The sequence below is a fragment of the Physcomitrium patens genome, chromosome 15 (genome assembly GCF_059467195.1).
Source record: "Physcomitrium patens ecotype Gransden chromosome 15, ASM5946719v1, whole genome shotgun sequence".
Lineage (NCBI taxonomy): Eukaryota > Viridiplantae > Streptophyta > Bryopsida > Funariales > Funariaceae > Physcomitrium > Physcomitrium patens.
This window is the reverse complement of record NC_143424.1, coordinates 6,961,939-6,977,902: the sequence shown is the minus strand read 5'-3', so window position 1 is coordinate 6,977,902 and position 15,964 is coordinate 6,961,939.

The following is a 15,964-nucleotide window of genomic DNA, read 5'->3' as shown; positions in this document are numbered from 1 at the left end:
AAAAAAATGTTTGACTTTACATTCTTATTAAGTCAAGTCTTGTGAGTGATTTTGAGAGTGAAAGAACTTGTTGTAAGGATTTGCTTGGCTATGGTGTTTTAGCCATTTTAATAAAGCTTTAGGATTTTTCTTATTTTTATACTTACACTGTCATGAATATACACATGTTAATTAATAAAAACTTATATTATTAAATAAAAATAAATAAAAGTAAGTTAATTCCATAATATCTTCTATAGAAGCTTTCTAGAAGCTTTATAGACGCTACTTTGACTTTATAGGTATATATAATTGATTTTTTAGGTTAGAAACATGGTCAAAAAGTTAGCCATGTGCCATACATGTTGATAACTTGAAGAACAAGCTGTCACGGACATACATATAATTACCTATATGAATAGATAAAAGTATGTAAAAGTAGATAAAAGTAGGTTAATTGTGTAATATCTTCTAGAGAAGCTTCTTAGAAGCTTCATAGACGCTGCTTTGACTTTATAGGAGTCTATAGTTGACTTTTAGGCTAAAAACTTGGTCAACAAGTTAGCCATGTGCCACACATGTTGGAAGCTTAAAGAACAAGCTAACTACGTGGTCCATCCATAGAAAACTTGCCTTGTAAGCAAAGGCATGTGGCCTAGAAAGTCAACATATATTGGAGGTCTTATAGAACATCGCCATGTGGCTTCTAGTTAGATAGTATATATAGAGGCAAGAGTGAAGCCCTCTTCACTCTTGTCAACTCCTTTCTTGCTTCTAGTCTAGTTTCAAGGGTCTCTAGTTTTCTTGTATTTTGGCAATAGCCATTCTAATTTCTTTCTTAATATACATATTTCTATTTTGTCCTATTTCTTTGAGAAAAGTCTCACTTACTCTTTAGCTTTCATCAAGTTCTTGTCCTTGACAGATTGACAAGAGTACACTTACAATATGAGAGCTTTGTCTTTTCTTGATTAAGAGTGGATTACCCCTTTTTCTTGATAAGACATAAGCGCATTAGAAGTTGCGGATTACCCTCTTTTAAACTGATATTGTTCTTAGTATTTTCTTTGTTATCAATTCCTCTCTTCTATTTGTTTTGAGGGTTATTAGACATCTTCTCTTTTCTAAGTGCTACTATGGCAGAGCTTGTTGAAATGAAGAGTGCAATGGCACAGATGCAAGAACAATTGAGGGAGTTAATGCTTGCGATGCATCAACTCAATTTACCACCACAAGGAGCAACAAGAATGGTAGGAAGTGAAGATATAGAGATGATTGGGGCTGCTTCAACATCTGCACCAAACCATGTCCCTTCTCCCAGAATGGAACACCCTTCGAGTGTTAGAGAACCGAGAGTGGCCTTGCCCGAGAAGTTTGATGGTACCAGATCCAAGTTTCGAGGATTCATCAATCAGGTCCAATTAGTGATTGAACTTCAACCCCAGAGCTATCCAACTCTAGGGTCACAAGTTAGATTCATTGGTACACTTCTTTCAGGTTCAGCATTGTCATGGTTTTCATCTTTTCTTGAACGACGAGATCCAATATTGGATAATCTGGAGGCTTTTTTGGCGGAGTTTCGATCCATGTTTGGAGAACATGATGCAATTCGTGTTGCAACCAACAAGATCCGTATTTTGCGACAAGGCAATCGATCAGTAACATTATATGCTTCGCAATTTCGACAACTTGCAACTGATATCAAGTGGGATGATGCCGCACTTGTGAGTCAATTTCTCTACGGATTACAATATGAGGTAAAGAAATTGATGCTTAATTTACCTGATCCTCAAACATTGAGTCAAGCAATTGACTTTGCTGTGAAGTACGACAATCAACTTTTTGAATTTCGATCCGAGAGTCGCACAAGTGGGCCTCAACGTTACTACAATTCAATGGCAACACCGACGTCTCCTCAACACATACCTTCAGAAGTAGAGGATATGCAAATTGATGCAGTACGTTTCAAACCTCTTACTGAGCAAGAAAAGTCTCATCGTCGACAAGAAGGATTGTGCTTATATTGTGGAGAACCTAAACACACTGCTCAACATTGTCCAAAGAAGCGACGTAACTACAAAATGAGGAGTACGGCTGTCAAAGAAGACAGTATGTCGGAAAACGAGTACGTCCAGCTACAATAGGGACCGTGCGGCTGGAATCTTGTACAACTTCTAATGAAGGTCCTATCCTCTCCTCAGAACCATCTCCTTGTTTTATAATAGATGTGCGTTTAGGACCTAATAATTACAAAGCCTTTGCCTTGATAGATTCAGGAGCCTCAGCTTGTTTTTTAGATGAAGAATTTGCTAGATGTCATAGAATATCATTAATACAAAAAACTAAACCTGTACACGTAGAAGTCATAGATGGTCGTCCGTTGTCTTCTGGAGATGTAACTCACGAAACACTTCCTGTAGATGTAGTAATAAATGGTCATAGTAGTTGCGTAATTTTTAATATAATTAGATCTCCCTCTAATCTAGTAATTTTAGGCTTATCATGGTTAGAAAAGTATAATCCTCGAATAGATTGGATTTCTCGTAAACTTGATTTTCCTCGGAGCATTGGTAACAGTTCTATTAATCAAGTAAAAAACCATGAGTCTAGTATAGTAAAACCCACACTTATAGGTGCAAAAGCATTTATACACGCAGCAAAAGAAGGATCAACTTTTACTATTTATGCTGCACTTATTTCTGAAAGCGTAAAGACTTCAAGTGGCATTCCAAGTCAATATCAGGATTATCAAGACGTTTTTGAGAAAAAGAATGCAGATATTCTTCCTGAGCATCGTCCATACGATTGTTCAATCAATCTCAAGGAAGGAACTCAGCCACCATTTGGACCAATTTACAGTTTATCGCAAGATGAGTTGGCTGAACTCAAGACATATATTGACGAGAATTTAGCGAAGAATTTCATACGCCATTCAAAATCTCCAGCAGGAGCTCCAATTTTATTCGTAAAGAAAAAAGATGGATCTTTATGAATGTGTGTTGACTATCGAGGACTCAACAAGATCACAATCAAGAACAGGTATCCATTACCTTTGATATCAGGACTCCTTGACCAGTTAAATCAAGCTAAGATCTATACAAAAATAGATCTAAGAGGAGCATATAATCTAGTACGGATCAAAAAAGGAGATGAATAGAAGACTGCGTTTCGGACCAGGTACGGATACTTTGAATACAATGTCATGCCTTTTGGACTCACGAATGCACCAGCTGCTTTTCAACATCTCATGAATGATGTATTTCGTGAATTCTTAGACAATTTTGTCGTCTGCTACCTAGACGATATCCTGATTTATTCTAAGAATGTTGAAGAACATGAAATACATGTTTGTCAAGTATTACAAAAACTTAGAGATGCAGGATTGTACGCCAAGATAGAAAAGTGTGTATTTCACACTACTCAAGTTGACTTTTTAGGATACATCATTTCAAATGATGGTCTTATGATGGATTCTAAGAAAGTCCAAACAATCATGGATTGGAAGATTCCAAAGACTGTAAGAGATGTCCAATGTTTCTTGGGATTTGCCAATTACTATCGGATCTTCATCAAAGACTTCTCACGAGTTGCAGCTCCACTTACACGCTTGACTAGTAAAGATAAATTCCAATGGAATCAAGAAGCGGAAGCAGCATTTGAAGCCTTGAAGACATTGTTTGTCTCTGCACCAGTCTTATATCGTGTTGACTTTTCCAAGGTATTTTTTATGGAAACAGACGCATCGGATTTTGCCTTGGGTGCAGTTTTATCACAAATGGGAACAGATGATAAACTTCATCCGATAGCTTTTCATTCAAGAAAATTCTCAGCAGCCGAGATCAATTATGAGATCCACGATAAAGAACTTCTTGCAATCGTGGATTCTTTTCAAGAATGAAGTCATTATCTAGAAGGTGCTTCTAGTCCAGTCACTGTGTATACAGATCACAAGAACCTCGAGTATTTCATGTCAGCACGCGTGTTGAATCGTCGTCAAGCTCGTTGGAGTATGTCTTTGTCAAGATTCGACTTCATTATCACTTATCGGCCAGGAAAACAACAAGGTTTGTCTGATGCCCTGTCTAGACGTTCTTATTTTGCACCAAAAGAAGGAGATGCAGCTTTTGAGCAACAAAGAACGGTCCTCTTGAAACCGGAGCAATTTCATCTCCGAGCAATGAAATCAACATTAACTGTTGATTCAACTTTTCTCAAGCAAATCCAGTCCAGTATGTCCTCAGACCCTCTTGTTCATGATATCGAGAATAATTCTTCTAAGTCTCATGATCCTTCTAAGTTTGAGTTCAAGAATAATCTATTATATTTTGAAGGACGCCTATATGTTCCAGAAGGAGAAGCACGTTTACGTGTTCTTCAAGCACGTCATGACTTTCCAGCAGCAGGGCACTTTGGATATAATAAGACTTTGGAACTCATATCAAGAGATTTTTGGTGGCCACAAATGTGGAAGTCAGTCAAAGACTTTGTACAATCATGTGATATTTGTTCAAGATCAAAAATTCCTCGTCATCGACCTTACGGACTTCTTCAGCCATTACCTATACCAGAACAACCATGGTCTTCTGTTTCTATGGATTTCATCACAGATCTTCCAAGCTCAAGATCTTATGATTCTATATTTGTGATAGTAGATTGTTTCACCAAGATGGCACATTTTATGCCATGTACAAAATCTATCACAGGTGAAGAAACAGCTAAGCTTTTCATTGATAATATCTATCGCTATCATGGATTACCTAAAGATATCATATCGGATAGGGGAACTCAATTTGTGTCGAGATTCTGGAGGACTCTTTTCAAGATTTTAAAAGTGGACATAAAGCTATCTTCAGCTTTCCATCCTCAAACTGATGGACAAACAGAGCGCGTAAACCAAGTCTTGCAACAGTATTTAAGGTGTACCATCAACTACTAACAAGATGATTGGACAATCCTTCTGCCATTGGCAAAGTTTGCTTATAATAATACAGTACATTTTTCCACGCAACAAACACCTTTCTTTGCCAATTATGGCTATCATCCACGACTTGATACTTTTGATTTTTCAAAAGTTGATAATCCTGCAGCAGAAGATATGACAAATCGGTTGTCAGAGTTACATGCAATAATGAAGGCGCAGTTGAAGAAAGCTCAAGAACGACAAAAGATAAATGCAGATGTATATCGTAAAGAGCAACCACAACTCAACGTGGGTGATAAGGTATGGCTACTTCGTCGCAATATCAAGACCACTCGACCTTGTGACAAATTGGACTATCGTAGGCTTGGCCCCTTTTCTGTTTCTGAACAGATCAACCCAGTTGCATATCGGTTACATCTACCGGAGTCAATGAAGATCCATCCTGTATTCCACGTGTCTCTTCTTGAACCATATAAGACAGTGGATATATAAGGAAGAAGACAAATGCCACCGCCTCCTATAGAAGTAGATAATAATGAAGAATTTGAGGTGGAAGAGATATTAGACTCAAGGCGGCGCCAAAATAAGCTGGAATATCTTGTTCATTGGCGCGGATATGATATTAGTGAGCGCACATGGGAGCCATCCAGGAATCTAGCAAATGCATCAGCTAAAGTCAAAGTTTTTCATCAACGACATCCATCAAAACCAAGATGAAAACCTCTCTTATAAAAGAGACAAGATTGAGGCAAGATAACATTCAATTTCCTATCCTTGTTTGTAACTTCTTTGCATTTGTGACGCTAATTAGATGGAGAGCCAACAACCAGCGGATTCAACTCAAGAACCTTCGTTTGCTAACTTACCGGATGAGACATTGCGATTGTCACAACCTTCAAGACGACGCAACCGAGATGAAGATCCTCAAGAACGACATGTTCTTCCTCGAATAGATGGTGAGATACAACGCATTTGGTATCACGACCTTGGAAGAGATTCTCGATGTTTGGTGATATTATTGGAGATAGGAACGACTCCTGATGGTATTTCAAATATATTATTTGAAGGAAGTTATGAAGGCCTCAACAGTGATCAAATAACAGGGTGGTCTTCTCGCCCTGGAATGGGACACTATCGATGGCTAAGAGGACCCATCAACTATCTTCGAAGAGAACAAAGATCAGAGTATGTAGCAAATACAATTCGCCGCATATTAGATTTTCTCAATATATAATCACCGCTCCTCGTGGAACTCGTCCCTAGAAGGGGAGATAATGTCACGGACATACATATAATTACCTATATGAATAGATAAAAGTATGTAAAAGTAGATAAAAGTAGGTTAATTGTGTAATATCTTCTAGAGAAGCTTCTTAGAAGCTTCATAGATGCTGCTTTGACTTTATAAGAGTCTATAGTTGACTTTTAGGCTAAAAACTTGGTCAACAAGTTAGCCATGTGCCACACATGTTGGAAGCTTAAAGAACAAGCTAACTACGTGGTCCATCCATAGAAAACTTGCCTTGTAAGCAAAGGCATGTGGCCTAGAAAGTCAACATATATTGGAGGTCTTATAGAACATCGCCATGTGGCTTCTAGTTAGATAGTATATATAGAGGCAAGAGTGAAGCCCTCTTCACTCTTGTCAACTCCTTTCTTGCTTCTAGTCTAGTTTCAAGGGTCTCTAGTTTTCTTGTATTTTGGCAATAGCCATTCTAATTTCTTTCTTAATATACATTATTCTATTTTGTCCTATTTCTTTGAGAAAAGTCTCACTTACTCTTTAGCTTTCATCGAGTTCTTGTCCTTGACACAAGCTAACTATGTGGCGCATATATAGAAAACTTGCCTTGTAAGCTAAGACATGTATCTTATAAAGTCAACACATATTAGAGGTCCTATAGAATATCACAACGTAGCTCTTAGTTAAATAATATATATTTATATATATATATATATATATATATATATATATATATATATAGAAATAAGAGTGAAGCCTTCTTTACTCTTGTCAATTCCTTTCTTCCTTTTAGTCTAGATTTAAGAATGTCTAATTTTCTTATCTTTTTGCAATAGCTTTTTTAGTTTTCTTTTAGTATACATACTATTTTATTGCTATTTTGTTACTTTTCCTTTGACACAAATTTTTCAAGTTTATGAATCTTCTTCCAATTCATGTCTTTGATAGATTAACAAGAGTACACTTACAATATTAGAGCTTTGTCTTTTTTTCATTAAGAGCGGATTATCCCTTTCTCTTGATAAGACATAAGCATATTAGAAGTTACAGATTATCCTCTTCTAAACTAATATTATTCTTAATATCTTCTTTATTTTTAAATCCCTTCTTTTGCTTGTCTTGAGCAATATTAGATATTTATTTTTTAAGTATTATTATGGCAGAGCTTCTTAAAATGAAGAGTGCAATCGTACAAATGTAAGAGCAATTAAAAGAATTAATACTTCCGATGCATCAACTTAATTTACCACCACAAATAACAACAAGAATGACATGAAGTAAAGATATAGATATGATTGGAGATGCTTCAATATTTACACCCAATCATGTCCCTTTTCTTAAGGTGGAACATCCTTTCGATACTAGAGAACCAAGAGTTGTCATGCTTGAGAAGTTTTATGGCATAAGATCTAAGTTTCAAGGATTTATCAATCAAGTACAACTTCTGATTGAACTTCTAACTCCATGATCACAAGTTAAATTCATTGGTATATTTCTTTGAGGTTCAATATTATCATGGTTTTCATCTTTTTTTGAACAATAAGATCCAATATAAGATAATTTAGAGGTTTTTTTTAGCAGAATTTTGATCCATATATAAAAAACATGATCCAACATGTGTTGTAACGAATAAGATCCATATTTTACGATAAGGCAATCAATCCATAATATTATATGATTCAAAATTTTGATAACTTGCAATTAATATCAAATGAGATGATACTCTACTTATTAGCCAATTTCTCTATGGATTACAATATAAGGTAGAGAAATTGATATTCAACTTATATGATCCTCAAATATTAAATCAAGTAATTGACTTTGATGTAAAGTGTGACAATTGACTTTTCAAATTTTAATATGAGAGTTGAACAAGTAGGCCTCAATATTACTATAATTGAATAGCAATATCAATGCCTCTTTAACACATATATTCTGAAGTAGAGGATATATAAATTGATGTAGTATGTTTTAAACCTCTTATTGAGCAAAAAAAAGTTCATCACCGTTAGGAAGGATTGTGCTTATATTATGGAGTACCTAAGCACACTACTCAATATCATACAAAGAAGCGACACAATTATAAAATGAGAAGTATAAATTTCAAAGAAGACAATATATTAAAAAACAAGTTTGTCTAGTTACAATAGGGATTGTGCGGTTGGAACCTTGTACAATACCTCATAAAGGTCGTATTCTCTCGTAAGAACCTTCTCCTTGTTTTATATTAAATATTATTTTATGACCTAAATATTACAAAGCCTCTACCTTGTTAGATTCAAGAGTCTTAATATGTTTCTTAGATGAAGAATTTATTAAAAGTCTTAGCATATCTTTAGTGACGAAAACTAAACTTGTTCAGTATAGAAATCATAGATGGTCATTCATTATCTTTTAAAAATATTACTCACAAAATCCTTCTTATAGAAATAATAACTAATGGTTATAATAGCTTTGTGGCATTTAATATCATTAGATCTCCTTCTAATCCAATCATTTTAGGCTTATTGTTGTTAAAAAAGTACAATCCTTGAATAGATTAGATTTCTTGTATTTTCAACTTTTCTAAAAATATAACTAAGAATATAATTAATCAAGTATAAAATCACAAGTCTAATACAATTAAACCTATGTTTGTATGTATAAGAGCTTTCTTGCATGTTACAAAAGATCATCTTATGTCATTTATGCCACATTTATTTTTAATGGTGCAAAGACTTTAAGCGGCTTTCCAAGCCAATATCAAGAATTTCAAGATGTATTTAAGAAAAAAAAAATATGGATACTCTTCCAAAACATCATCTCTATGGCTGCTAAATTGACCTTCAAGAAAGAGCACAACCACCATTTGGACCAATCTATAATTTATTACAAAATGAGTTGACAGAACTCAAGAAGTATATTAAAGAGAATCTAGCCAAAAATTTTATATGTCATTCTAAATCTCTAGTAAGAACTCTAATTCTATTTGTGAAGAAAAAAAATGGATCATTATGGATGTATTGATTATGTTAAGGACATAGTCCTTAGAACCTTCTAGAGACAAGTTTCTAAAACCTTCTAGAAGCAAATCTCTGGAACCTTCTAGAAGCTTCTTAGTTGGTAGAAGTTACTTGAGAAGCTTTTTAGTTAGTGGAAGTTGCTTGAGAAGCTTTCTAATTGGTGGAAGTCGCTTGAGAAGCTTTCTAGTTGGTGGAAGTTGCTTGAGAAGCTTCCTAGTTGGTAGAAGTTGCTTGAAAAGCTTCTTAATTGGTGGAAGTTGCTTGAAAAGCTTCCTAATTAGTGGAAGTCGCTTGAAAAGCTTCCTAGTTGGTAGAAGTTGCTTGAGAAGCTTCCTAAATAGGAGTATATATTGGAATCGAGGTTGAAGAGTTCTTCAATCTCGAGAACACATCTCTTGGAGCTCTAGCTCACCTCTCTGGTGTTGTTCTTGTATTCATCTGATTAATCTAGTTCTTGCCAGTTCTTCTTGAACTTCTTGTTAGATCTCGAGCCTGTATTTTTGTGTCCGTGATAGTTTGTCGAGACTGAACTCATCTCCTATATCAGAGTTAGTTTCTTCCTTGCTAGAGTATGGATTACCACTCTACTTGAAGGTATACTAGCATTTTAGACGTTATGGATTACCCTCCTCTAAACTGATACTTCTTTTGTTACAATATTGGAGTCTTATTCTTCTTGGAGAGAGTGGATTACCCCTTTTCTTCAAGCTCTTAAGGTATTTTAGAGGTTGCGAAGTACCCTCTTCTAAACCAATATTGTCTTCTTATAGAGTAATTTCTGTCCTTCTCTTAGAATGGCTAGAGGCCAAGACATTAATATGACAGAAAGTTTGGAGTCCAAGTTGGATGCTATCATGAATGTCCTTGATACGTTATCGTAAAGAACTGTAGAAATTGAAGGAGTCGTGGTAAGGCTTCATAATGATGGAGCATCTGGGATGGCACAATCTAGGTTGCACCAGCCTCAAACTTCTACACTTGGAGAAGCAACTTTCCCTCAAGTTCGACAAGCACCATTAGTTCTACAACATAAGGAGCCCCGAGTTAGCCTTCCGGACAAGTTTGATGGTATGTGTTCCAAGTTTCGAGGATTTTTCAATCAAATCAGGTTGATAACAATTTTATAGCCCAAACGCTATCCAACGGAGGAGTCATGTGTTGGGCTTGTTGGAACCTTACTTACACGGTAAATTCTATCATGGTTTGTTCCTTTATTTGAAAAACGATCATCCATAGTAAAAAACTTTGAAACCTTCTTGGAGGCGTTTGTGGAAGCATTTGGTGAACACGACAAGGTTCGATGGGCTACAACAAAGATCCGGTCACTACGATGTCAAGGTAGAGAGGTTTTGCCTTAAGAAAGCGCTGGGCTTCTGGCTATCATTAATTGCTCAATCAAGCTTAAAATAAGAAAATCCTAATCTTATATATATAAATTCTCTTTTTGGGACAATTACACCAAATATTTAAGTCTTAAATAACCAACAACAGCCAAAATATGGTAGAAGTACTCTAAAACCTTGTATATCCTTGTGTGGAAATTCTCCCGAACCTCAACACCTCATAACTCTTGATCCAACCGTCCAAAAAAGATCAAAATTTACATGAAGTACTGATATGTAGTTATTAATTTTTACAACAAATTTCAACCGCAAATTCGTCGCGGATCTTGAGATATCGTCAAAATCCTAACAGTCGCTTCAAACCCTAATCTTTATATACCCGCGCACAATTTTCTTCATATCTCACAAACCATAAGTCCAAATTCCACGAAACTTGTATAGATAGCTTCTTAACACAAATGTTTACATTCTTCCAAAGTTTGAGCCAAAATTTCGTTCGAAAACTCAAGTTATGGCTCCTAACACTACTTTGAACAAAACCGTTCACTTACTGCTTTTGATTTGAATGCGCTGTCTTTAACTCCCTATAACTCCTTCATATAAGCTCCAAATGCAAAATTTTCTTCGCAAAAGATGTATGTCTTGAAGTTGCCCTTCCAAAAGCATCTTCCGATCTCCAAAAGCTTCCGTAAGACTCCTCTTAAACACAAAAGACTAACAGTAGGTCTCAAATTGACACCTTAACTTCAAACGGCTATAACTTATTCACCCTAACTCCAAACCCTATAAAATTTGCACAAAAACTGTAGCTAAAACCTTAAACTTTACAATCCTTGCCTCTGATTTCCTAATGGCCTCTTTGAAGTCGCCGAAACCCTTTTCAAGGTCGTGGGCAGCTTCCTAAAAGCCCATTGGGCATGGATTTCGACCAATGGCGATGAAGATCCTTATTTCTACCTTCATCCAACCATGCCTTGGTTTCATCCCTCTCAATTAACCTCCTATTCGTTTAAATCTTCATCTTTAGGCCCCTATCTCCTCTCAAGGCTTCATACTTAACATTAAGGTTCTATAACTTTTATATACTATAATCAAACTAAGTAAGGAAAACAAAATATTATTTTTTCATACCAATTCTTTTTAATTTAATCTATTATCCACTCTAACATACATTTAGATTTATTAACATTTAATGTGTTCTAACTAATTTTTACATATTATAAGCATTTACACTACGACAACGACAAGGGATGCGCTCTACATCAATCTATGCATCGGATTTCAAGCAACTAACATGCAACATCAATTGGGACAAAGAAGCATTGATGAGTCAATTCTATTGGGGTTTCAGGGACGATGTAAAGGATTTGTTGCTAACTCTTTCTAATCCATGAATGCTCAACAAAGCTATTAGCCAAGCTATGAAGTGCGATAACCGCCTATTCCAACGTCGCTAAGACTAACGCTCAAGACAACATATGGTTCGTCACGTCCCAACTATATCAGCAAGCAGCGTGAATTCACATTCAGAGGTAGAAGACATGCAAATTGATGCGGTACGTGTCAAATCTCTTACTCTAAAAGAAATAAAGCGGCATATGGAGGAAGGTCTATGCTTATATTGCGGTGAAGAACGCCACAAAGTTAGAAATTGCCCCAAGAAGCAAAATTGACGCATTGTCAGGACCAGGGGCGCGTTTGTTTAAGAAAACAAGGATGCCCAGCCACAATAGGAATCGTACGGCTCGATAGTGAAATATCGCAACAACAATCAAGTTCCTTTCTTTCCGCTCAACCTACCCTTTGTTTTACAATCTCTTTGTTTATTGGCCCTCAAAAACTGAGAATCTTAGCATTATTAGATTCAGGAGCATCTGCTTGTTTCTTAGACGAAGAATTTACAAAGCGTCATAAGATCCCTTTAGTATTAAAATCCAAACCTGTTCACATTGAGGTCATAGATGGGCGACCCTTATTTTTTGGTAGTGTCACCCATGAATCAAAACCTATAGAAGTGACGTTTAAGGGCCATAGTAGCCATATTATTTTCAATATTATTAGAACCCCATCAAATCCTATTATTCTTGATCTTTCCTGGTTGGAAAAGCATAACCCATCCATAGATTGGAGGTTGCGGAAGATGACCTTTCCCACAAAATCATCCAAGAGCAAGCCTAGTAGAAAACCCCAAATAGAGAAATCCTTATTCATTGGAGCAAGAGTGTTTATAAGATCATCCAAGGAAGGCACACCATTTGTCATTTATGCGATTCCAACTACTAGAGAGAAGATCTTGACAACAAGTATACCGGAGCAATATAAGGATTTTAAAGACGTGTTTCAAAAGAAGAATGCCGACATGCTATCGAAACACTGACCATATGATTGTGCGATAGACTTGCAAAAAGGAGCACGACCGCCTTTTGGCCCAATCTACAATCTATTGTAGACGGAATTGGCGGAGTTGCAGAAGTACATCGACGAGAATTTAGCCAAGAACTTCATCCGTCATTCAAAATCGTCAACTAGGGCACCCATCTTATTTGTGAAGAAGAAAGATGACTCATTGCAGATGTGTGTGGACTATCGAGGCCTCAACAAGATAACAAAGAAGAATCGTTACCCATTACCCTTGATTTCTGGTCTCTTAGAACAACTTGGACGTGCAAGGATCTTTACAAAAATTGATCTAAGGAGAGCTTACAACCTCGTACGAATCAAGGAAGGAGATGAGTGGAAGACAACGTTCCGTACAAGGTATGGCCATTTTGAATATAATGTCATGCCCTTTGGTCTTACCAATGCTCTAGCAGTCTTCCAACATATGATGAATGACATTTTTCGGGAGCACCTTGATAATTTTGTTGTCATCTACTTAGATGATATTCTCCAAAAACGAGGAAGAGCATGAAAAGCACGTTCGTTTGGTCTTGGAGAAACTACACAAGCGAGGACTATATGCCAAGTTGGAGAAGTATTTATTTCACCAAATAGAGATGGAATTTTTGGGATTCGTTGCGACTACGGAAGGCTTGAAGATGGACCCCAAGAAGGTGGAAGCAATCGTGTCCTGGGAGGTTCCGAAGACGGTTAGAGACATACAATGCTTTTTTGGCTTTGCTAACTTCTATCGAATCTTGATCAAGAATTACTCTCAATTTGTTGCTCCTCTCACTCGATTGACATGCAAGAGTAAGCTGGAATGGGGACCTCTAGCGGAGAAGGCGTTTCAAGACCTGAAGACGGCATTTACTACGGCTCCAATCTTGGTACATCCAGACTTTATAAAGGCCTTCTATTTAGAAACTGATGCTTCAGATTTTGCTTTAGGAGCTGTACTTTCACAAATGAGAGAAGACAAGAAGCTCCATCTGGTTGCATTTTATTCTCGAAAGTTCTCTACTGCTGAAATCAATTATGAGATCCACGATAAAGAACTTCTTGCTATAGTGGATTCTTTCCAAGAATGGCGTCACTTTCTTAAAGGAGCTACACATCTAGTGAGCATATACACTGATCACAAGAATTTGGAGTATTTTATGTCGGCTCGAGTTCTAAATCGGCGTCAAGCTCGGTGGAATATGTTGCTATTTAGATTCGATTTTGTTATCACTTATCGACCTGGAAAGCAGCAAGGACTATCCGATGCCTTATCGAGGAAATCGTATCTTGTACCAAAGGTTGGAGAAGTAGCGTTTGATCAACAATGTACGACGTTATTGAAGCTAGAGCGTTTTTGGCTTTGCGCTACTATTGTGCCAATTGATGCTGACTTCCTGAACCAGGTATTGTCAAGGACAAAGACTCGATGAGGAAAAATATACACCAAAAGGCTATCTCGATATAATAAGTCAAAATATAAACAAGTAGGTATATTAAAAGGAAACTGGAATGGCTATTGCCACAAGACAAGAAACTAAAGACTCTTGAACCTGGACTAGAAGCAAGAAAGGAGTTGACAAGAGTGAAGAGGGCTTCACTCTTGCCTCTATATATACTATCTAACTAGAAGCCACGTGGCGATGTTCTATAAGACCTCCAATATATGTTGACTTTTTAGGCCACATGCCTTTGCTTGCAAGGCAAGTTTTCTATGGATGGACCACGTAGTTAGCTTGTTCTTTAAGCTTCCAACATGTGTGGCACATGGCTAACTTGTTGACCAAGTTTCTAACCTAAAAGTCAACTATAGACTCCTATAAAGTCAAAGCAGCGTCTATGAAGCTTCTAAGAAGCTTCTCTAGAAGATATTACACAATTAACCTACTTTTACATACTTTTATCTATTCATATAGGTAATTATATGTATGTCCGTGACATTACCCCCCCTTCTAGGGACGAGTTCCACGAGGAGCGATGATTATATATTGAGAAAATCTAATATGCGGCGAATTGTATTTGCTACATACTCTGATCTTTGTTCTCTTCGAAGATAGTTGATGGGTCCTCTTAGCCATCGATAGTGTCCCATTCCAGGGCGAGAAGACCACCCTGTTATTTGATCACTGTTGAGGCCTTCATAACTTCCTTCAAATAATACATTTGAAACACCATCAGGAGTCGTTCCTATCTCCAATAATATCACCAAACATCGAGAATCTCTTCCAAGGTCGTGATACCAAACGCGTTGTATCTCACCATCTATTCGAGGAAGAACATGTCGTTCTTGAGGGTCTTCATTTCGGTTGCGTCGTCTTGAAGGTTGTGACAATCGCAATGTCTCATCCGGTAAGTCAGCAAACGAAGGTTCTTGAGTTGAATCCGCTGGTTGTTGGCTCTCCATCTAATTAGCGTCACAAAATGCAAAGAAGTTACAAACAAGGATAGGAAATTGAATGTTATCTTGCCTCAATCTTGTCTCTTTTATAAGAGAGGTTTTCATCTTGGTTTTGATGGATGTCGTTGATGAAAAACTTTGACTTTAGCTGATGCATTTGCTAGATTCCTGGATGGCTCCCATGTGCGCTCACTAATATCATATCCGCGCCAATGAACAAGATATTCCAGCTTATTTTGGCGCCGCCTTGAGTCTAATATCTCTTCCACCTCAAATTCTTCATTATTATCTACTTCTATAGGAGGCGGTGGCATTTGTCTTCTTCCTTATATATCCACTGTCTTATATGGTTCAAGAAGAGACACGTGGAATACAGGATGGATCTTCATTGACTCCGGTAGATGTAACCGATATGCAACTGGGTTGATCTGTTCAGAAACAGAAAAGGGGCCAAGCCTACGATAGTCCAATTTGTCACAAGGTCGAGTGGTCTTGATATTGCGACGAAGTAGCCATACCTTATCACCCACGTTGAGTTGTGGTTGCTCTTTACGATATACATCTGCATTTATCTTTTGTCGTTCTTGAGCTTTCTTCAACTGCGCCTTCATTATTGCATGTAACTCTGACAACCGATTTGTCATATCTTCTGCTGCAGGATTATCAACTTTTGAAAAATCAAAAGTATCAAGTCGTGGA